The sequence below is a fragment of the Rhipicephalus microplus genome, chromosome 2 (genome assembly GCF_043290135.1).
Source record: "Rhipicephalus microplus isolate Deutch F79 chromosome 2, USDA_Rmic, whole genome shotgun sequence".
In the NCBI taxonomy this organism is placed as follows: Eukaryota; Metazoa; Arthropoda; class Arachnida; order Ixodida; family Ixodidae; genus Rhipicephalus; species Rhipicephalus microplus.
In genome coordinates this window covers 65272576-65298237 of record NC_134701.1, presented here as the reverse complement: position 1 = coordinate 65298237, position 25662 = coordinate 65272576, and positions in this window count along the sequence as shown.

Below are 25662 nucleotides of genomic sequence, written 5' to 3'. Positions count from 1 at the left end.
TCAACTGAAGCGTCATCATGGCTGGATGTAGGCGCGTAAGCCTGTACTACCTTCATTTTGTATCTTTTATTCAGTTTAATTACGATACCTGCCACCCTTTCATTGAAGCTATAGTATGCCTCTATGTTGCCAGCTATGTTTCTGTGAATTAGGAACCCCACTCCCAGTTCTCTTCTGTCTGCCAAGCCCCTGTAGCAAAGGACGTGCCCTTTCTGTAGCACCGTATAGGCCTCATCTGTCCTCCTAACCTCACTGAGCCCTATTATATCCCATTTAACACCCTCTAGCTCCTCGAATAGTACAGCTAGGCTTCCCTCACTAGATAAGGTTCTAGCGTTAAACGTTGCCAAGTTCAGGTTCCAATGGCGGCCTGTCCGGATCCAGAGATTCTTAGCACCCTCTGCTGCGTTGCAGATCTGACCGCCGCCGTGGTCAGTTGCTTCGCAGCTGCTGGGACTGAGGGCCGTGAGTTATTTGACGTAAGCATGTGGGAGGTAGTGGCCAGATACTGCACCAGGGTGGCCAATCCTTCTCTGGTTAGGGAGTGCGTTCTCGGCGGTGTTTGCCGGTGAGGCCGCACCCCAGGCCTCCTAATGCAGTTCCATCAACACGCGGATTTTTTTTGTTTTTTTTTTTAATCCGGTAGGGAACTGCGCGGTACCGGGATTTGAACCACGGACCTCTTGCATGCGAGGCGGATGCTCTAACCACTACGCCATCGCTGCTCTCTAATGGAAGGTTATTGTGTTGTAATATTTTAATTGAGCAAAACGTTTTGAAGTGGCACTGAAGACATGAACAGATACATGTACAGACAAATGTTAAACCACCGCATATGTTTTGCATAACCAGTGGTTTACAGTTGCGTAACAATGAGTATTAGAAACATCAAAACTGGTAGGCTGATTTTTAGTGCTTGTGCGCATGACAATGGTAGCCCTGGACACTGCTACATAAATCAACTTCAGTGAATGGCTATAACTACATATGATGTCAACTTGACATGACAGCTGCATCATAGGGGCACATATGTAATGCTTATAAACTTAAATAGCCATCACTGCAACTACAACTGACATTTGACGATTGTTATGCCTGCATAGGCTCTGTTTCCAAACCAGTTTCGAGACCTGGCATGGCTTTGTGGCAGAATAATTGATTGCCACACAGAATCCCTGGAGTTCATTCCGGCTGGGACCATAACATACATTCTTTGCATTCATTGAGTCAACGCTGCCGATGCCAGTTTTTGTTAACGCTGTTTTGTTGACATAAATCAACTTCAGTGAATGGCACTTAACTACAATTGACGTTAACTTGCCGTGATAGCTGCATTATCATCATCATCAGCCTGACTACGTCCGCTGCAGGACAAATGCCTTTCCCATGTTCCACCAGTTAACTCGGTCCTGTGTTTGCTGCTGCCAATTTATACCCGCAAATTTCTTAATCTCATCTGCCCACCCAACCTTCTGTCTCCCCCTAACCCACTTGCCTTCTCTGGGAATCCAGTTAGTTACCTTTAATGGCCAGCCTATCTATGCGCTACATGCATCATGTAGCTGGATCGTAGGGGTAGATATGTAATGCTTACAAACTTGGATAGCCATCACTGCAACTACAACTGACATTTCACTAATGTTATGCCTGGATAGGCTCTGTTTCCAAAGCACTTTCGAGGCCTGGCATGGCTCTGTGGCAGAATAATTGATTGCCACACAGAAAACCTGGTTTCAATTCCCGCTGGAACCGTACCATACAATCTTTGCATTCATCGGGTCAATGCTGCCGATGCCAGTTTTTGTTAACGCTCTCACATTTAAATTACCAAGAACCGATGGCCACTAGGCTCAACAGAATTCTAAGGAGGCAAAGCAAACCCACAAGCCACAGGCAACTCCTGTCCAGTTTCCGGGATGCACAGGGCAGTAGACGCAACAGCACATGTGCGGGTGAGGTCGTCTTAGCGAGACGCGCTTCGGCGCGCGCGCTAGGGCAAGAAGAGACATGTCAACCTTCTTTTTGTCACTTGAGCTGGTGTACTCATACAGCATTAAAACACTAATTTTGTTGTCTCCTTGGGCTGAGGCTCTGAGCTAATCATGTTTGGCAGGCAGCTAGAAAGAAATAGAATTAGAAAAAAATGAGAGCCAGAAATTTTTGAATTATTGAGTCAATTTTTTAAAGCAACTTAGGTAAAGGAACTACTCCAATTTTGTACAAAAATTATTAGAAAAAAGGTTTGATGCTTCGCCTTCTAAGCAGATGGCATCCTTAGTACAAAATACCAAAAAATCCCGCAGATCCCTTGGGAATCGATGCATGCGTTGCAAGTTTCTTTATTGACCGGAACGTATCTTTAGGGATATCTACAAATGTACACACAGACATACGTTATACAGCTACATATGTTTACATAATGAGTCGTTTACAGTTGCGTAACGATGCCAACAACAACATGGCTACTGGCAGCACCAGAAGCGGTAAACAGACACAAAGCGCTGGAACTCGTGAAAATGGTAGCCCTAGACTCTGCAACATAAATAAACTTCACCGTAGGCAGTTAAGCTATAATTGACATTATTGGGACACTGAAACACAAAAAGGACGCTATGGGGTTATGATACGTAATTTGTCATGATACGTAATAAGCACTATGATGTCATGATACGTAATGTCATGATACGTAATTGCGATAGCAGTTATATGAGCACTGTCAGTGTGAATTCTGCACTCGCCGCTGATCTGTACACAATCCAAAGCGACAACATCACTTACGCATCGTCTGTTTTACGTGCGAGTAAACGGGTGCTAGCTTTAGGGACGAACGCGGCTGAATCAGAGATGAAACGACCTGGCAGTCACCATCACATGAAGAGCACGTGCAATCGCTCCGCATGCGAGGCCTGTCGTCGCTTGCTTAAAAGTTCTTTCGTCAGGCAAGGCACCATAGTACAGTCCTGCCAACCACTCGCCTTCCCTCAGCTCGACCTTCTCCGCTAATAAGCCAAGAAAACAGGCAGTGCCAGGCACTCTTTTCGGCAACCCTCGCGGTTGAGTAAAAGAAAAAAACTAAAAAAACTAATATGTTGGAGGAAATAGGTAAGGATATGGGGGAGGAGCGCTCGATAAGGGGGATGGCGATAAAAGAGACAGTGAAAGAAGAAAAGGGTCGGATAATAAAAAGATAAAAAAGTAAAAAAAAGTTCCGATTTTCGAAAGGAAAAAGGGCTTGTTAATCGAGGCGAGCAGCTTGAAAAAGCCCTCCATTAGGTTCCATGAACTCTTGCTGAAGCTGGGCTCAGCTTAGCTCCTTGACGATGAGGGGACACCTAAAGTAAAAGTATAGAAAGTGTGTGGTGAGGTGTGGGCATAAGCATGTGCAGTTCCCCTTCAGGGCACAGGTGGGGGAGAGTGAGGGTCCGTCGCAGCATCTCCCCCTCTCTGCCCGAGTCATTATTTCATTCTCTATTATGTCAATGTAAAGGACTGACTATGTGCTCCCCCCCCCCTCAAGGTTAACAGCCACACTCCCACCAGTGCCGCGCATATCTCTGTGCGTATGTCCGTTTGCAAATGCGCGCTCGACCTGCCACGTGGCATCAAGCAAGAGTTTCTGTCATAGGTGCTGGCTCACTCCTTACTCTTCTTTTTTTCTCTCTCTCAGGTGCCCTGCAGAGCCCGCAATTCAAAATATGCCCCCATCACTTCCTGGAATGCTGGCACAATCAACAGCCAGCAAAAGCATCAACAGTATATATATATATATCTGGCTGCCAACGCCTTTTAGCTCTCCTGGCCTTTTCGATAATGGTATCAATACCAACATCGATACGGCATAACATGACAGTACGGCGAGCATAATTGACTCGTCTTAACATGAAAATCATGATTTGTATGTCTTAAAAGCCATTATTTACATATCTTGGTCTCTCTGCTCTTGTGGTGGTTTCCTTTACATCACACATAGCAAAACTGGCATGGTATGACATGACTGCATGGCGAACATGAGTGGCAGACCCTAAAGTGGAAATTATGACGTACATGTCAGGTAAGTCACGACTACCTGCCACACTCATGGTGCGCTAATACCAAGCCTAACATATACCAAATTTGGTATTATGGGATGTGAATGCATGAGGAAGGTGTTATGACTGGCGGAAACTTGATGGTCATAAAATGCATGTCATCAAAGAACATGACTACAGGCAACACTCATTATGTGCTCGCGACAATTTCGCTGGCTTCATATATATCAATTTGGGTATTAGGTGATGTGGATGGACGACGGTGTTAAATTGCACGCCCAAACAATACGATCGTCACATGCTTGTCATGTAGAACTCGACCACACGCTACGCTCATAGTGTGCTCGTGGTCTTTTGCCTAGCTTCACATATGCCAAATTTGGTGTCACGTGATGTCAATGGGTGACAAAGCAATATAAATGGGGCGAACATGATAACCATTACATGTCTATCACGTAACACTGACCACCGCTGTGGTCTAGTGGCTAAAGTACTTGACTGCTGACCCGTGGGTCATGGGATCAAATCCCGGCTGCAGCGGCTGCATTTTCGATGGAAGCGAAAATTCTGTGCAGCCGTGTTCTCAGATCTGGGTGCACATTAAAGAACCCCTGGTTGTCGAAACGTCCGTAGTTCTCTACTACGGCGTCTCTCATGATCATATGGTGAGTTTTAGATGTTAAACCCTACATATAAATCAATTATAATGTAACAACATGACAATATACCACGCTGACGATGTGTACGTGGCCATTTCGATAGCTTTACATATACCAAGTTTTGCACGACGTGACCTGAACAGACGACGAAAGTAAAGAACACGTCCGAGCGAGATACTCGGAACCAGTGACTTCTGTGCAAAATGCATTTACAGAGGAAAAACCACAGGCAAGAGTCAAAATAGCTGATTGGCACACTCACGCGCCTCTCAGCTGATTGTGTCCTTCCTCTTCCTTTACTTCATTTCTGTAACAGGACTTCCAGGCGTTAGAGCGCCCTCTCGGTGAAGTCCGGAGAAGTGCGACAGAAGTAGGGCTTCATGCGCGAAACATGAACAATGTCAACAAGTGACGAAATTGGCGACGTATTGAATTGCAATGGTAGTATCTCGTAATTGACGTCACTAACTTGACGCAAGGCTAGGTAGGGCCCTGCATATCGGGACAAACGTTTTTTGGAGAGACCTACACGGCGACATGGTGACCAGAGAAGCACGCGGTCACTCCGGGGCAAACGTTATATTACAATGCCAGTGGTCGCAGCAGGATTTCTGCATATTCTGTGACCTGGTGAGACGAGACTGGGCAACTTACCATGTGAGCCCGATCTATGGCATCACGAGCGTACTCGAAAGCAGACGGCTCGAGAGGTAAGGTGGTTTCAAATGGCAATATGGGGTCGCGACCATGCAAAAGATAAAAAGGTAAAAATCTAGTGGTGCCATGTCGAGAGGAATTATATGCGAAAGTCACATGCGAACATGGTGTCCCATTCACGATGATCTATGGAGACGTACATCGAAAGCATCTCTGTGAGCGTGTGGTTGAGACGTTCAGTTAGGCCAGTATTTTGTGTCTGGTAGGCGGTAGATAGCTTATGCGCTGTAGCACATAATTGAAGGAGGTCGTCGACAACTTTGGACAAGAAAAAAAATGCCGTGGTCCGTAAGCATCTGTCGGGGTGCACCGTGGTGTAAGATGACGTCATGAAGAAGAAAATCCGCGACGTCAGAGGCGCAACTGCTTGACATGGCCTTCGTTATCACGTAACGGGTCGCATAATCTGTGGTCATGGCGATCTATTTATTTCCCAGTATCGTCGTCGAAAAAGAGCCAAGAAGGTCGAGTCCCACGCGATGAAATGGTTCAGAGGGGACTACAATTGGGTGAAGATATTCAGCTGGCAGCAAAGAAGGTCTTTTCCGGCGCTGGCAGAGGTCGCAAGTGGAGACATATCGACGCAAGCTGCGGTACAGTCCTGGCCTGAAGAACTGACGTCGCACGTGGTCATATGTGAGAGAAACGCCGAGATGTCACGCTGTTGGTGCATCGTAAAGTCTTTCATGTATGGCAGGCCGTAGATGACGAGGAATAACAAGCAGAAGCTCAGGGTCTTCAGTGCTGACGTTGCGGCGGTAGAGGATGACGTCATGCAGCACGAACATACGGGATTCAGCGTCATATAGCTGTCAGACTTCACGGCATTGATGATAGTGCGCACTGACTTATCCCGTCGTCGTTCAATGCGCATATTGCCGATGTCAGTAAACGCCAATACGCTGCCCTCCAGGTCAGTCGCAACGGGATCAGGAGGGTACACCGGATCACGAGAAAGACAGTCTGCGTCCTTGTGCAAACGTCCAGACTTATAGCTAACGCTAAACAAAAATTCCTGGAGCCTCAGAGCCCAGCAACCCAGATGTCCAGTCGGGTCTTCCAGAGAGGTCAGCCAGCAGAGGGCGTGGTGGTCAGTAACGACGAAGAACATGTCACCATATAAATATGGTCGGAACTTGACGATGGCCCAAACTAAAACTAAACACTCTCTCTGGGTGACGGAATCATTCCTCTCAGGGGGACAAAGCAGGCGACTGACGTAAGCTATCACGCACTGTCTGCCGTGGGGCCACTAAGCGAGGACTGCGCGAATACCGTGGCCACTGGCGTCAGTGCGAACTCCTGTGGCAGCAGAAGGAATAAAGTGGGAAAGTATGGGGGCATATTTAGGTACCCGATGAGAGCGGTGAACGCTTGATCCTGCTCAGTGCCCCATGAAAATAAGGTATCCTTCTTCAGCAAATCTGTGAGTGGCCTGGCAAGGTCGGTGAAGTTTTTCACAAAATGACGAAAGTAGGAACATAAGCCGATGAAGCTCCGGACGTCAGATGTAGAACAGGGCACCGGAAAGCTACGGAGTAAGAGCAATAAGATCAAAAGTTAGGCTATTTATAGGGTTCATACTTGGGAAGTAAAAACAGCGCAGAAATATAGACAAGAACAGAGGAAGAGACAACACCGCGCTGAACTCGCAACTAAACTTTATTGGAAGATACGCGCACATATATCAAGCATTCGGCCCGGTCACGTGGAAAACCAAAGGCGTCTGCGCATCAAAGCAAACAAGGTACAAACCAAACCCAATCATATTGAACATCGACACGTTTTAACAATCGAGAAAAAACAAAAAAGAACACCTTCCTACTTGTCGAAAACATACGGAACAGTCCATAACAAACTAACAATAACTTTAAAATGGCAGCGCAGAACCCAGGTACCGAACTTCTTTTTCACCAAGGGCCACAGACGGCTTTCTTACACACCTTTCCCCCTCCTTTTCAATGAAAAAAGCCTCCATCACTTCCCTATTGCACTTGTCCTGATGTCCAAACAAACAAGTGGCCTTAACTGCCAAAGGTTGGCAGCCACACCCCCTACAATAAGCTGGCAGGTGCAACCCGCCAGCGACCGTTAAAGAGGTTAAGTGTTATTTTAGTCTCATGTTAATGCACCGCCTGGTTTGTCTTATGTAAATCTCCCCGCATGACGATGGCAACATATATACAACGCATCTAATGAGCCCAAACTGCTCATTATTCTTCGAGAACGTTCGCGATTATTGTAGATCGTTCTGTTAAGGTTTGCCGCTAGAAGTGAACACTCGAGAATATTCTAGAGCTTGCGCCAAGACCAGTGGTAAGGCTTATTATATTCCATAACGCGTGTATAAAGGCCGCTGCACATCTCCGCTTGTCAGTGGATCCCCCGCCGACGCTCTGTTCGTCGTCATCGGTGTCCGTGCGTTGCTGTAATCTCGTCTTCAGTTTACTCTCGAAAATTTCGGCCGAATAAACAGTTTTCATCTGAATATCGAACGTTCTACTTTCGACCACGTCACGACAACGTCCTAATATTGGCATTAGTACCGAGAAAGCAATTTTCCCGAACGCCAATATGACGGGTTGGAGACCTCAGACGGACAAAAAACTGGGGAAAAGAGCACGTCGCAAGGAAGACGATCGTTGGTTCTCTGGGGAGGTCAGATCCGAGTAGGCGCCTTGTCCCATGGATGCACAGCCTGGGTCGACAGTGCATTCGCTGATCGGGGCAGTTGGAAACGTTAGGACTATATCCAGAATCGCTGTCAGTTCTGCCTTACAAAAAGAAAAACGAGGAGTAACCAGCAGTGTCATAACGCGAACAATTATAGGCAAATGTTGTGCACCGTAGAGCAAGGTTCCCGTGAATAACATACCAACCAACTTTGTCACGATGGGGGGACAAACGACCTACCACACTCGTCAGCCAGGATATATATATATATATATATATATATATATATATATATATATATATATATATATATATATATATATATATATAAATATATATATATATATACATTGTCACGTGCTACAAAAGGTCTTCAACTTGGAAAAACTGAGCCGGCGGGGAGACGCACCAAAAACTGGCAAGGTGGCTGCTCCAATAATCAACCACAACTAGCTAGAGCACCCGCTGCCCCAGAATATCGCGGGCAGCCATGGCTTGCGCTCGCCGTAACTAGCGGCCAAGTGGCATTATTCCCCCCCTGAAAAAAAGGGCATCGCGCTGATGCTTGGAAAGTACACAGGCAAAGTCGGGGCTAACCAACAAAAAATACGCACAGACACAAAAACAGCGATGAGGTTCATGCGCAGTCGCACTACCGCGTGAAGTACGGCTTCAGTCGCCCTACGTGCACAATCTCCGAGGAGTGCCTTCGCCGCCGTTACGAGAAGGCGCCGTCAGGGACTACCTCGTAGTTCACATCGCACACGCGTCGCAACACTTTGTATGGTTTGATGTAGCAACTGAGCAGTTTTTCTGACAATCCCTGGCGTTGGAGTGGAGTCCACACCCAAACTTTATCGCCTGGATAGTATTCAACTTGTCGATGGCGAGCGTTATAGCGGTATTCATCTGTACTCTGCTGGTGCATAATGTGTAGGCGTGCTAACTGGCGTTCTTCTTCAGCGTACTAGGTAAGCTGCATACCATCAGGAGTGATCAAAGCGTCGCAATTGTGTCCAAGCATCGCTTCCAGCATGGTCTGGACGTCACGTCTATAGACAAGACGGAAAGGCGTGACTCGCGTAGTTTCCTGGATGACAGTGTTGTACGCGAATGTGGCGTATGGTAGCACCTGGTCTCAGGTCTTATGCTGGACATCTACATACATAGATAATATGTCAGCGATGGTCTTGTTGAGTCGCGCTGTCAAGCCATTGCTCTGCGGATGATATGCCGTGGTCTTGCGATGGCTCGTGTAGCTGAGCTCGAATACGTCATGATTGAGCTGGGCCGTGAATGCTTTTCCTCTGTCTGTGATTACGCACGACAGGGTGCCATGTCGAAGAACGATCTGGTCCATAAAAAATTGGGCGACGTCGGAAGCAGTAGCGCGTTGTACTGTCTTTGTTTCGGCGTACTTTGTTTCGGCCGGCAGATGATAGCGGAAATGGCCCCCTGTTGTGACTGGCGCCCGAGCTGACGAGGGAGTGGCGCTCTTTGGATCTTCAAACAAGTAGCCAACCAGCCGGCTGCCTATGACCGCCAGGCATCGTCCCTCCTAGCCGGAGGGCGAGATGTCGCGTCGCCACGACGCCGTAGGCCGTTGGAGAAGACAGGACAAATACAGCATCTTCCTTGGAAGAGACCGCGGTGGCCAACCGCAAATCACCTGACTATTTAAGTGAGCAGTTTGGCGGAACCTTGGATGCTTGCTGTCATGATCTTAAGACCCCTCGACCAGCAGCACACACACGACGAGAAGCCTCGCTGGTGCCACCTTGGATTGAAGTGATCACGGCTCAATATTGGACGTTCACGTGGCCGTGCATGCTCGTCTTCCTCGCCAGTTGTGTGTGATCTGTGATTGGACAGTACCATCTGCACGTGTTCTCTGGTCTAAGGATCTGGAAAGCACATCCCCTTTGTTCTTTAGAGTTACTTGATATCGAATCCAAAGCAGTTAGCTGCCAGCTTTACATCGCATAACGTTACAATTTATTGCTGTCGCATTACAACTGCTGTAATACAATATATAGTTCCTGTATTTTGCAGAAACTGCCGAATTAAAATTTACAGAACACTAAAGTTTCTGCAATTTGCAGAAACGTCTATCAAAGAAATACAGACACGCGAAGCGCTGCTATGCAGAAAGATCCCGCCGGTGGTATTTTTTTCTTTTTTTTACCAACTAGTCACTTCTTTCGGGTGGGTCTTGTGGGTGAGGCGCTCGTAGTGATGTCACACGTTTTGTAAACAGAGCTCATTGTAGTGATCCATAGGAAGAGTCTGACACACGCCTCTGCTCTTTTCGTTAGCGGCCCGGTACCTAGTTGACTGTCTGCGTCCCGGCTCATTCGAGGGAGTTCCATGTTGAGGAGCGCCAGATTCGAAAGGTCGCCATGTAAGAAAGAGCTCGTCTTGTACGAGAGCTCACCTTGTATATAATGTAAATAAACTCTATTCAAGTCTTTCTTCCTCCTGCCTCGACAAGTTCATCCCGGACCTCCAGTGCCTGTAAACCCCGGTCGCAACAACTGGTTCGCAGTGGTGGGATACGACTCAGCGACGCTGAACGACATGGACCGGAGGTCAGCGTAAAGCCCTGGGATTCGGCGGGATCAGCGCAGCGTACCAGAACCGCATGTAATGGGGTGAGTGTCTGGCTTTGTGCTTGAGGTGTATCGAGTCTTTTAGCCTAGACACGTTAAAAGATAGATTAACCAACTACATCGTGGCCACTGTGGTTGTTATCTCGGCACGCAGTAGCACTAAATAGTTATCTGAGCAAGTAAATTAAGCAGGAAGGCTTAAATATTTCAATAGAATTGAGTGTTAAATTTTGCGGAATTTGTAAGGGTACGTTGCGGGAAAGTTTGGGAAGTTGTGAAAATCAGTAAAGTGAAAAAGAAACAGGAAACAGGTTAGAAAGGGAGGTTGGCCAAGTGGGACTACTTGTGTGCTTAACCTTATGGTCTCTGCGGTGGAATTTGCCTGGCTTCCATTTCTGCAGACCCAGAACTCAGACGCTGGTGGGTTTGTGTTTTGTCACAGCTGAGCCAAAGCAAAGCAGTAGTCATGGACTTCAGGAGATTGACGAAAGAGAACTTGCTGAACCTGTGTTCGGATCTCGATCTAAATTTTAACGACGATATGCTTGCATCTCAACTACGTCAAATAATTCTTGAAAGCGAAATTGAATAGGCGGAAATCGAGCACTTCGTGAATATGTATTTATTAGATCAGGAAGAGGAAGAGAAGCGCAAGTGGGACAAAGAGGTAATCGAGCGCAGAAAAGAAAAACTTAGGAAGAAGGTGCAGGAATTAAATAAGGAGTTAGAAAAGATGCATCGAAAGGGGGTGGCATTGCAGCAAAGAGACCAGACATCCGGAGATGTAGCGCACGAACGGCGCGATGTAGCGGCGGTGCCACTTAAGACTGAAGAGAAAGCTACAGGTCGAACATTTGTAAAGGTAGCGCACAAACGGTGCGATGTAGTGGCGGTGCCATTTGAGGCCGAAGTGAAGGCTAGTGCCTATAAGGACATGGTGGAGATTCAAACCCGTTCCGAAGAAAAAGAGCCAGTGGTCGAACCAGGGTATGAGGATTCCGTGGTTGTAAAAACAGAGTTAAGATTAACAGAGTGTTCCACGAGATTTGAACCTTGCAGCCCTATGGACGATATTGATGAGCGTCAGAGGCGGACTAAAGGCTCCAAAGTTGGCACCAAGGAGTTTTCCAAACAGAGAAAGCGTCCGAAAAACGGAAACGTGGCAAGGCTCGCGATCAGCGCGACACGTTTGACGAGGACCTTCAAACGGCGTGGTGGATTCGCGAGAAAAGGCCTGTTGTCTTCTCCGACTAGCTTGCATCGCATGCGCCTGAGCAGCCGAAGAGTATAGAAAAGAAAAGCGCAATCTACGCGGCCGTGGTCTAACGATGAACTGATAGGCAATCATCAACACTGTGCGCGTGAGACAGTGGAGGAGCATATCAGTGATGGAGAACGTCAGAGTGGGACGAAAGGCTCCCGAGTCCACGCAAAGAAGCATGGTAGAAAGCGTCCGAAGGGCAACAGTGAGGCAAAGCTCGCGATGGGCACAACGCGTTTGAGTAAGGGCTTCAAACGGCGGAGTGAAATCGCGAGAAAAGTGCCGTTGTCATCTCTGAAAGGTCTGAATCATATGCGTCCGAGCCGCCAGATCAGAAAAGCACATAGTACGCGGCAGTGTTCGAGTGATAAATTGCTAGGCAATCACCACGACAGTGCGCGCGGAAGAGCTAACGAGCATGTAGGTGCTGATGAGTATCAAAGGTGGGCGAAAAGCTCCGTAGACGGCACCAAGATGCGTACAAAACGAAGAAAGTGTCTTCGTTTTTATTATTGATCCTTTATTAAATTTATTAAATGATCCTTTATATATTTCGGCCTTCTGTATACAACAACTTATACAACTGTATATAACTCCTTGCGTTGTGTACAGAAGGCCGAAAAAGATAAAGGATCATTTAATAAATTCAAAGATAGGTGTGAAACCTCAAATTGGGTGTCACCCTTGCGGAAAAAGCAGATGCAGGGTATGCAAACACATGCAGACAACGACAGTGGCGAAAAGCACCCACTCGGATTTTAAGCACAGGATAAGAGGTGCACTAGACTGTGACTCAGACAACGTCATATACCTCCTGGAATGTGGGGTATGTAACAAGCAATACGTGGGCCAGACAGACACTCCGTTTAGAATTAGATTCAACAACCATCGGGCACATGTACGATCTCTGCCAGGCCTTCCACTTTCAAAACACTGCACATTAAAAGACCACAGCTTTGATGACATCAGGGTTACACTACTAGAAAACAACTTTCGAACAATCATAGAACGGGAACAACGGGAATCTTATTTTATCTACAAATTTAACACAATAAAATACGGAATAAATGAACACCCAGGCACTCTGTCTGCGTTACGACAACTAAAAGACGCAAACGCTTCTCTCTAATCAGTCCGGTTTCATTACGACAATAATATTACCCGCTAACAAAGCTTTTGGCCTATGCATCTGACAACATAGAAATGATTTGCCTCATCAAGCACAGCCGGAACGCACAGATAAGTGGTCCCGGATGTCGTATTGTCCCCCCCCCCCTTCTTTTTTTTTCTCTTCTTTAAGTTGAAACGCACATTCTGTTCTTTCACTGACAAGGAGCTAACAGCTAGGTGGTTTCGTTAACTTTTTCGTGCATGCGCGCATGTCTTCCCAGTGAGCCGCAACTGTGTGGTGACTGTCTCGGACGTCCTACAGTCTCCCCCCTCCCCCCCCCCCCTTATGGTTTTTTTTCTTCAATTTTTAAGGCACATTCTGTTCCTTCACTGACAAGGAGCCAATGCATATAATGAATATCGATGGCGGTGCCTCATTCACCGGCTTTTTCGCTCCTCCCGACGCCACCAGCATGCACTTAAAGCGCTTAAGCCCTCCCCATTAACTTGTCATACACTTCAAAGAGGAACGAGCCGCCAGCGGACTACACGGAAAGGTGAAATACAAAAACGGCGGCTCCCTGCCCACTTGGGGAAGTGTGGATGCGGATGACATTCCTCATCTACCTCTGCCCTACTCTGTTGAAATGCTGCCCCTTTCTAATTACGCCGTGTCGGTCTTGCTTCTTCTCCTAGATTTTCTATATTTTATTCAATGTTTGTGCTCCGATTTCGCTGTTTCTTTTTTTTTCTCTCTCTCTTTCTCAATTGACCCCTCCCCTCCTGTCTCGACAGGATATAAAAAGGCACGGAACATGTGTAAATAGTATTATGCCTTGAAAAAGACAGGGTTCCTGTCGAAACGTCGGCACAATAAACAGTTGTTATGTGAAAGCGCATCTACTTTCATATTTATAACCTTGCGGCAACCGAAGTTATTCTTCTGTATATATATATATATATATATATATATATATATATATATATATATATATCGGAAGGGTATAGATACGCATTAGAGCAAGTTGCAGGTGTTTTAAGAGATGAGCTCCTTCAAAATAAGGTGACGGCAGCTGACGGAAATGAGTGTATAGCATTTCCGTTCCGTGTCATGTGTAGGTATATATCATAATTGTTTACAACTATAGTGGAATAGTGACTACGTTGCAGTTGAGATCGAAGCCGTAGAGAAGTGTCCAGCACCTATGAGGGTAACGGCAGATTCCAGAATGAACTGAGTTTGACAACTGCGAATGTTGCTACGCTACGAGAAGAGGCCGACGAAGGCCACAATAAGTACAACATGGTGCGGTGCCAGGGTAAATCAAGCGTAACAAATAAGATAGCTCTAGAACATCTGGCACACACACAGTGAGGCTGTCCCGACGGTGAATGTGGCATGCAACGTCCGGGCAGATTTCGATCCGCTAAACAAGAACACCAGCTTCGGACAAGCAGAGTGTACAGATGATGTGAGCGAGAGGCTCAGAAATGACCCTGAGAAGAAACGTAGACGGAAGCGGCATCGTAAAGCAAAAGCTACGACAAAGAGCACAGGCCGCTTGATGAAATTCGGAAAACGTTCGAGGCCAGTTTACCGAGTTTGGCGTTTGTCGTCGGCGCCGGAGTTGGTTTGTATGTGTCCGAGCCGCCGGACAAAGCAAAAAAGAAAAAATATGTTCGGTAAAAAGGCAAACGAAAGGAAGGGGACAGTCAGCCTTTCGTCGCTCTAACGACAGCATGTTTGATGGGCCGCGGTAGTGTGAGCTCCGCGGCTCGCTAATAATACCTGGGTGACAGTAGGAGCACTGGTTGCCAGCGAGGAGCTTTGCGGGGGTCTGAGGCAAAGCGAATAGGTTTCATCATTGTTCCATTTCCCGTTCGCCAAGAAAGCCCCACAGGACACGACACCGCGTGTTCGTCTGAAAAGGAAGTAGACAGCCGTAGGCTTTTTACGATGTTCACTAGCAAGTTCATTTTGTTTTGAAGTTTGCATTTGATGATTCAGGTTTGTTTGAGTTTTAAATTGTATTCTTTAAGTATGTCGGCTACTAAATAGTGTTTAGGTAACCCGTGTTCAATTTCGTTCATTCCTTTGGGCATGGTACGTTTTTCTAACGTAAGCGTTGTGCAATTATCTAAAGGACACGCATAGGAGCCTGTGTCATTGTAGATGCGTGTAAGTGAGCAGGGACGACGTTATATACTATGTACGACGTAGCGAAGGGACGCAAAGGTATTCCTGGCGAATTTTTTCAGGGTTCATGCGGCCGTTTATTTTGTTATTTAAATGTTTTGTTCGCATGTGTCCGGTGTGGAAATAATAGAAGCTACTTCATGAGTTTATGTGTATACTTTGTGAGAGTAGTAGCTGCAAGCGAAAGTCAAGTAGTAGTTTGTCCAGGCAGGGGCACTGTAGCGTGCATTAGCAGATGTGGATGTTCCAGACGCAGGTGCAGCATGACAATTGTCTTTTCGTCGGCTCTTGGGGAACTGACGACTAGCTTTGGCGGCACAAAAAAGTTTGAGAACTAAAGGATAGTGTGAGGCAAAAGGCTCTATATTATGTGTATGAGGCCTGGTAGGCTACAGTGGATTACTCAGGCTAGCACACAGGTATGCCACGGGGAATGCATCGCTTAGTTAGTTTAATTGAAACATTTGACTGTTAGTTTATTTGAAAGCAGTTAATGGGGAAATTATTCTCGAATTGTCATTGGGAGCTATGGTGAAAGCTCTGAGAGACGTTCCAGTTGCTGCTATGTGTTTGGTGATAATACTTACGGAAGGGTGCTTTAAACATTTTTTGGGCTCGATGTGCCTCAGTACGGGCAAGGCGCTCTCCAGTGCCTGTGGTGGTGTGTATGAATGCTTGTCCCCGAAGATAGCCACAAGGAACGAGCGGGAAAAAGCCTTTGGCTGGGCGTCATCGGCAGTGATCTGGAAGACGTAAACCCACTACGACACTTCGGGCAACCTGTGGAGCTGGTCACCCTAAGGTCGAATCTCCCGCCGCAGACGAGCTGTTGTGACTGGCGCCCGAGCTGACGAGGGAGTGGCGCTCTTTAGATCTTCAAACAAGTAGCCGATCAGCCAGCTGCCTATGACCACCAGGCATTGTCCCTCCTAGCCGGAAGGCGAGACGTCGCGTCGCCACGACGCTGAAAGCCGTTCGAAAGGGGAGAACAACTACAGCATAATCTTTGGAAGAGACTGTGGTGGCCGCCGCAAATCACCTCGCCAATTAAGAGAGCAGTTCGGCGGACCCTTTGTTGTATGCTGTCATGAGCTTGGACCCCTCAACTAGTGGCACACACACGACGAGGAGGAGCCCCGCTGGCACCACCTTGGATTGCAGTGATCACGGCTCAATATTGGACGTTCACGTGGGCCGTGCGTGCTCGTCTCTCTCGGCAGTTGTGTGTGATCTGTGATTGGACAGCATTTGCACGTGTTCCCTGATCTAGACATCTGGGGATCACATACCCTTTATAATAAGCTACCCGGCTCATTCGAGGGAGCGTCATGTAGAGGAACGCCAGATTCGAAAGATCGCCATGTAAGAAAGAGGTCGTCTTGTACGGTAGCTCACCTTGTATATAATGTAAATAAACCCTTTTCAGGTCTCTCTTCCTCCTGCCTCGACAACTTCATCCCGGACCTCCGGCGCCTGCAATCCCGTTCACAACACCCCACAAATCCATTCCTACTTGATCAAATGGCACTCTGGGTGGTTCTATTGGTTGAAGAAGCCCCGCGGTCTTCAGTGGTGGGGATTTGTGGCGTTGACATTCCCGGCAGCTTTTCACCTATCGCTTATCCGATGCAGAAAGCTTAGGCCAGTAGTATGCTTGTTGAACTCGAGCAAGAGTTCGAGAGGAACCTATGTGACCAGATGTGGGCTCATTGTGGCAGGCAAGAAATATGTCGTTACGCAAGTCAGTTGTCAAAACTAGAAGATACGTTTCTCATTGCCGTTGGAGTTTTTCTTATACAGGACTCTGTCTCGCAGACAGAACGACGACAGACTTCGAAAAACACATCGAGGTATGGAAGAGTTGCGTCCTTCAAGGTTTTCGATAACTGCGCGAATTTTATCATCCGCGCGCTGTCGTGTAATCATATCTGTTGTAGTAAGGGCCCCAACAAAACCACCGTCATTCTCAGTGTCGTGGCCGCAAACTTTGACAGGTGCACGGTATAATGAATCTGCATCTTCGTGCTTGCGGCCCGAGTTGTAAGCGATCGTGAAATCGTTTTTGTGCAGACGAAGACTCCATCGCGCCAGTCGGCCACACGGGTGCCGTAGGTTGGCTAACCAGCACAACGAATGATTGTCGGTCACTACCTTGAAGAGGCGTCCGTAAAGGTAAGGCCTAAATTTTATCGTGGCCCATACAACAGCGAGGCACTCTTTCTCTTACGTGGAGTACTTGACCTCGGCAGGGCAAAGAGTGCGGCTAGCGTACGCTATCACTCGCTGTGTGCCCTCTTGTTGTACGAGGACAGCACCAAGACCCACGTTGCTTGCGTCAGTATGCATTGCATTATTAGCGTCTTGATCAAAGTGAGCAGGGGCTGGTTGTGTCTGCAAAGGCTCCCGTAGTTCAGAGAAAACTGCGTCGTGTTCTTCATCCCAGACGAATGGAACATCTTCACGAGAGAGTCGAGTGAGCCGTTTGGCAGTCCTCGAAAAATTGGCTATAAAGCGGTGATAATACGCGCAGAGCCCTGGAAAGCGACGTACTGCCTTCTTATCACGTGGAACAGAAAACGAGGCCACGGCGGTACTTTTGTCATGATCTGGTCGAATACCATCCGCACCGACAACACGGCCGAGAAATTTAAGTTCCTTGTAACTGAAGTGGCACTTCGCTTGCTTTAATGTCAGGTTAGCAGAGCAGAGCGCTTCCAGCACATTCTGCAGACTCTTCAGGTACTCCTCAAAGGTGGCAGAAAACACGACATCATCCAGGTAAACTAGGCACATGTGCCACTTTAGACCGGTAAGAGCAGTGTCCATCATTCTCTTGATTGTCCCAGGTGCAGAACATGGACCGAATGGACGCACTTTGAATTCATATAGGCTACCCGGTCTAACGAAGGCGGTTTTTTCATGATCTCGTTCATCAACTTCGATCTGACAGTAGCCACTTTTCAAGTCTCTCGATGAAAAATACTTGGCCTGCCGCAGTCTTTCGAAGGAATCATCAATGCGGGGCAGCAGATAGACGTCTTTTTTGTCACGCTGTTAAGCTTCCTGTAGCCTACACAGAAGTGCAGTGATCAATCTTTTTTTTTCACGAGCGCGACTGGAGATGACCAAGTACTCTTCCAAAGTTGGATAATGTCATTTTGCAACATCTCTTCGACTTGAGCATTTATCATGTCAGGTTCCTTTGCCGAAACGCGGTAAGGGTGTTGTTTTATGGACTAGGCATCGTTATAGGTAATTATTCGGTGTTTGGTTAACGGTGTCTGACGAACCTTTGAGGTGGACGCGAAGCACTCTTTAAGTTGATATATCAGTTCACGTAGCTCAGTCTGTTGTTGTTCCAAAAGGGTCGAGTTCACATCACCTTTTGCAAGTAGTGAGGTCATGTCACTTGGTGTCGGTTGAAGTCCGTCGTCGGCTGATGTAGATGCGAAGCATTCAGAAACGTCTTGTATAGGGTAGGCGAAAGTGATGGTGGTGTCATGAAACAGGTGCCAGTCTCGTTACTGAAATCAGTCACAAGTAGGGCAGAGTGTCCGTCATAAAGCGCGACGAGGCTGCATGCGGCACAGACACCTAGCGCGAAAAAAAGCGTCAAGTTGCCTTCGGCGACAACCTCACCATCCCGTAACTTGTCAGACACCACATCAACTAGGATGCTTGAGCGCGGAGGCAACGTGATGCTGTTAGCAGAAACGCGAGGCGTGCTGTCACGAATGTCATCAGACTTGTCGGAAGATCCAGCTGTCGAAAACGTCAGGGTGCGCTCTCGAAAATTGATAATAGCGCCGTGCTTCCGCAAAAAGTCGACTCCCAGGATTAGGTCTCAGGAACAGTCACGAAGTACGAGGCAGCTGGCAAGAAACGCACGTCCCCGAATGCTCACTGTGATAGTGCACATGCCGATTGGGGTGACTACGTGCCCACCGGCAGTACGAATTTTTGCTTCGTGCCTAGGCGTAACAACTTTATTTGTGTGCGCTGCTAGTTTCCCGCTTATGATCGAGTAGTCCGCACCTGTGTCCAATAAAGCACTAACGTCGTGGAGACCGTAGACTACCACATGTATATTCAAAGAAAATCTGCTTCTGGCTTTCGTCGCTGTCGTCGGGGAATCGCTCCGTGTCCGTGCTTGTGTCGGTGGGGTGCCTTGCTTGCGTCGAGTGTCAGCGGCCTCACTCTCGAAGGTCGCTGTCGTTAGTATTCCAGCCTAAGGTTTGGCGAGTGCGCTGGCGCCGCCCCTGGGAGGCTGCGAAAATTGGGTAAAGATCGCCTTGAGGATGGGGACCGTGACTTCCGCCACAGTAGCATGCGCTGCTGTGAGAGATAATCTTCAATAGCTCTCGATTTTTCACCGAATCTCGTTGATGGTGCGTCGACGGCAAAACCCTGTAGTCCGAGGCGACGATATGAACATTCCCGGTACACATGTTCAGCTTCACCACAGTGATAACACAGTGGTCGTCTGTCCGGTGTGCGCCATACGTCAGATTTTCTGAGGAGTTGCTGTCGAATTTATTAGTGCTGAATTGGCTGCAGTGAAGGAAGTGCATCCTGAAGCATAGGATTAACGAAGCGCCGTGAAGCAGGAATGTCTCGGCTGACAACTTCTGCAAATGGTGCACGATGTGGCTCCGTCGGGACAGGCGGGAAATAGCTTGAAGACGCACTTGGAGAGCCTGTCGTACTTCGTTTCTGACAAGGCTGCAAATAGACCCTGCAGTAGGTTGGGACTGGCACTGAATTGTTTGTAAGTCGCCGCGCACCACCGTTCGAATGAGGTCGCAGAGAGACTCGATGTTGATGTTGCTTGCCACACCTCCTATCTGACCTATTGACGAAGCGGCACTCTCTTGCCGATCGTACGCAGTAGAGCGCTGCTGCAGCACTTGCTCCATGGTTGTGGCTTCGGTCGAAAATTCCGCCACGGTCTTTGGAGGACAGCGAACGAGGCCTGCAAAAAGCTGCTCCTTCACTCCTTGCATTAAATGACGGACCTTCTTTTCTTCTGCCATGTCGGGGTCAGCTCGACGAAAGCGGCTCATCATGTCCGCGACGTACGTCGTGACACTTTCATTCGGCATTTGGAGGCGCGACTGAATCGCTTGCTCGGCTCGTTCACGGTGATCGGGATTGGCCCAACTTGCTAGCAAGTATCGACGAAAGACGCTTCACGAGGGCAAAAGATCACGGTTTTCGTACCAAGTACGAGTGCCGTCCTCCAAGCTGAAATACACGTTTTTCATCTTGTTGAAGTCGGTCCAACTATTGTAATCCGAGACCCGTTCAAACTGAGCCAGCCAGTCTTCGACATCTTTCAAGACGGAACCGTGGAGCATCTTCGGCACACGTGGCTTGCACGTCGTATGAGGCGTGGCTTCAGCGCTTTCCTGCATGTTGGAGGCTGTAGCGCCTTCCCTAGCACTCGGGGGTGTGACAGACGTCATTTCGGGAAGAGGTCCACGCTCAGGAGGTAGTCCTCGAGGTCTTGGCTTAAGCAGTGAACAGGTGTCACTGCAAGTACAGGGCTACCTGGAGACAGTTGGAACGTCGTCTCGAGGTTACCCAGCACCTCCACCAGTTGTCACGTGCTACAAAAGGTCTTCAGCTTGGAAGAATTGAGCCGGCGGGGAGTCGCACCGAAAACTGGCAAGATGGTTGCTTCAATAATCAATAGCAACTAGCCAGAGCACGTCTTGTCCCAAAGCATCGTCGTCCATTTCCGCGGGCAGCCATGGCTTGCGCTCGCCGTAACTAGCGGCCAAGTGAAATTATATATATATATATATATATATATATATATATATATATATATATATATATATATATATATATATATATATATATATATATATATAATTTCACTTGACACTAATGCCAAGGAATGTACAGGGGAAGTTACGAAAACCAATGGAATGTAAATAATAAGAAAGAAAGATAAAAAAGTGGATGAAAAAATAACCAGCCGTGAGCAGGAATCGAACCTACGACCTTCGAGTAACGCGTTCGATGCTGTAACCACTGAGCTACAACAGCGGCCTTCCCTCCATCCACTTTTTTGGGTTCATATGCGAATTTATTTTTTTATTATTTTTATTCACATACTGCAGCCCATTAAGGGCTATGGCAGGAGTGGGTGAAAAAAAACACAGCAGAGAATTACAAAAGTACCACTTCCGGGAACACACTACAAAATAACACACGAGCAAAATACAATATACATGGCAATTCCATTCAGTACAAAAATAAATATCCAATGAATGGGCACTGCGGGGCGTACATATTAATAGAACAAAGCAAGGAACTATTGGTTAGATACGACTTCTACGAGAAGGCAGGAATTGATTTATTGGTGCACTCCTATTCTCACCCGGCAGTAAATTCCATTGTTCTATGGTTCTATAAAAAAAGCTAAATTTGAATAGATTGGTGTGTGCGTGAAAAGGGGCGAGGTTTAGGGCATGATTATTTCGAGTAATGGTTGGCATAGCATACGTAAGATAGCTGTTATCGGAGAGACGGTTAACTGAGTGAACGATGGCATGCAAGAATTTGAGCGACTCGATATCTCGTCGAGTAGAGAGTGAGGTTAGATTTAAAGTGGTAATGGCGGATGTAGGCGAAAAATGGTGGTCATAGCGTCAACAAATGAAACGGATTGCTTTTTTTTTGCACAGATTCAATTTGTTTTATTTCTCTTTTTTTGTACGGACATCAAACGATAGAGGCATAATCAAGAACTGGACGAATTAGTGTTTTGTACATTAGTAATTTAGTCTTATATGGGGAAGTTCTGAGGGTACGTCTTAGGTAGCCTAGTTTTTTAAGAGATTTGGTGCAGACTGAATTGATATGTTTAGACAAGGAGAGGTTAGTTTTGAAAATCACGCCAAGGTTTTTATAGAATTTAGAAGTAGGATTGACAGTGAGCGCCATCTATAAGCCGAGCGACGAGTGTGAACCACTCTTTTATGCGCATGTTTGGCGTCACGTAGCACGTGAAATTAGCACCTTGACCTTTGCCGTGAACACACCGGCAAAGGTGAACCACATCTTCGATATAACTGGTGTAATTCTCACCATTCTGCTGAGCCCTAGTACGCAAGCGCTGTTCGGCCCGTAGTTTGCGAAGCGCTGGATGGCCAAACAAGTCCGCAAACGCCGTTCGGAAGGCCGACCAGATGGGGAGGTCTCTCTCGTGATTACGGTGCCACAGACTGGCGACGTCGGTCAAATAAAATGGGACGACATTAAGCTTTTGCGCATCGTCCCGCTTGTTATGCTTACTCACACGATCGTATTCGTCGAGCCAGTCTTCCACGTCTTTGTCATCGACTCCACTGAAGGTAGGCGGATCGCGTTGCCGAAAGGAGCAGAGACAGACAGGAGGTTCAGTAGTTGGCGCCAAGGCGGCTGCCTGCTGATTGTCGTCCGTGGACATCGTAGCAACTGCAAGCAACGCACGGTTTCGCAATTTCAGGGTTACGCGTCACCCAGCACCCCCACCAATTAAAATGAGGCGTTTTAGAGCGGCACTCTTTTATAAAACAGGAGAGCGGTCACGACAAGTCAAGTGGTAATGGCGGAACCAGCCTGTGTACCCAGCCAACCAAACATCGTCTTCTTCACAGACTGAGTGATACCCCCTGCAAATCTGAGTAGCACTCATCTTCTTCACTATATATATATATATATATATATATATATATATATATATATATATATATATATATATATATATATATATATATATATATATATATATATATATATATATATATACCAGCGTATAGTTAAAGGCTCGTTTTTCCGTGTTTTGACACAATAATAGTGAGTTCTAACAAGCAATAATGCCAAGTATAGGGGACGTTATTAGGCCGATTGTAATGTCAGTGTGAAAAAAGGTATACAAGGAACTATTGGTCAGGCGCCCCCTCGTAATAGCTTTACGTGCTACGTGACGCCAAACAGGCTCATAAAGAGTGTTCCACACTCGCCGTCATGGCTACTGATGGCGCTGACTGACACTCCCACGTTTAAGTTAACATATATACCCAATAAAAGTGGCTGGGAGAATAGCTGCCTTTATAGCTCTCTGGTAGATCATCGAGCGCGATATTCGAAGGTCGCTGGTTTGGATTCTTCCCACGGCAAGTTACCTTATTACCCACTTTTCTTTCTTCACATTTACATTTGAAATGGCCTAATTCCTTCCTTATACCTTTCTTGGGATCATTGTCTGTTAGAACTCATTACTATTGTGTCAAAACACAGAAAAACGAGCCCTTAAGTATACACTTGCTTCCCTTATTCATTAATGAGGGTCTCGTACTAGCAGTTTTTGTGCCTCTAGGTTGTATACGAAGGACTATTGGTCAGCTGCCAGCTCGTAATAAGTTCACGTGCGACGTGACGCCAAACAGGCTCATAAAGAGGTTGCCACACTCGCCGCCATGGTTATTGGTGGCGCTGACTGACACTCCCCATGTTTAGGATCACATATATACCCATTAAATGTGGCTGGGGGATAACTGCCGTGGTAGCTCAGTGGTAGAACATTGAACGCGTTATGTGAAGGTCAATGGTTTGGTTCCTGCCCGCGGAGAGTTATCATTTCACCCAATTTTTTTCTTAACACACCCACACATATATATATATATATCTATATATAATATATATATATATATATATATATATATATATATATAAGTCAAGTAGATCCTCCAAGAGAACGGTAACAACGGAAGTGTTTAATTCGACAGTTTCGGCCAGAGTCTGGCCTTCATCAGGAGTCATGGTACATTCTGTTTGCGCTCACATTTATAGTATTTTGGGTAAAAAATGAGAGGGAAGGAACGAAAAAAAACAGAAAGAAAGAAAGAGTTTGAAAAACGAGAGAGGAAAGGATATCCAGAAAGTTCCAGGTTCCACTGTGCTTCGCGAGTGGCGTCGTCAGTGTGTATTTTCTTAGTATTGCGTTCAGTGCAGTTTGGTGGCGGTCCCTTTATTGTAGACGGGGCCTGGCTAAGGTAAGGGCTTGCGTGTCGCGAAAAATGCTTTTTTTATTATTATTTTTTATTTTTTATTTTTTAAAGACCGTCACTAATTCGGCGTCGGGGACAGCGTTCCGAGGCTCCAGGAAGTCGGCGCGGGAGAAAATGTTTCTTAAGGCGCTGTCTGTCGTTTTGAATGCTATTTTGCTCTGCGGATCCGCGTTTGGGGGTTTTAATTGTGTATGGGGTGGCCCTTCTATATGTCGGGCTTTGTTGTCGAAATGCGGGAAGGGTTTCCAAACTGCGAGAAAGGACGTTTGAAGTGATTGCTATTTTGTACTGGGAAACCGCGTTCGGGGCGTTTAGTTGTGTATGTGGATGTCGGGCTTTGTTGCCAAAATCGGGGAAGGGTTGCCAAAAGAGAAATACACGACAGAGAAATACACGCGTATTGTAGCAACAGAACTGAAGAAGCTGTTGGACGAGGGAAGAATAACACGCAGTGAGCACAAATTAATGCGGCCAGTACACCCTCGTCCAGGGCGCTTCTACATACTCCCAAAAATTCATAAACCCGGTAATCCAGGCCGACCAATCATTTCAGGTATAGGCACAGTAACCGAGCCCATATCAGGGTACGTAGACAAATTAATAGGCCACATTCCGTGCACTCTCGGGTCGTACGTAAAAGACACCTCACATTTTCTTCGAGATATTGCAGACCTGCGCATTCCGAAACACTCATACTTAGTTACCCTTGATGTGTCTTCACTTTATACAAATATTCCCCACGATGATGGCATAGCGGCATTAAAAAACACATACACAAACCATAGACAACCTGACACCCCAGATTTCTCTGCCATCGCAAGCCTCACAAGACTTGTATTAGAACTGAACTCATTCGAGTTCAACCAAGAGTACTTTCGACAAATCAGCGGCACCGCCATGGGTACCAAACTCGCACCAAACTATGCTAACATTTTTATGGGAGAACTAGAAACCGAATTTTTGTCCCAAACTCCCTTGAAACCACTCCTATACAGGCGGTACATTGACGATATTTTTCTTATTTGGACTCACAGCGAGGATGAACTGCTAAACTTTATCGATACTTACAATACTGTGCATCCAAACATACACTTCACACACACCTACTCACAAGTAACCGTAAATTTCCTTGGCGTTACCATAATAATAGAAGATGATAAACTTTCCACAACCCTCTACCGCAAACCAACAGATCGACAACAGTACCTCCATTACCAAAGTGATCATCCACGCCATTGTAAAAACAGCATTCCATACGGCCAGGCCCACCGTTTTAAGCGAATTTGCTCAAAAGACACTGACTTCCACGCGAGCTCACAAAAGCTTAAACTCGTGCTCGAAAAACA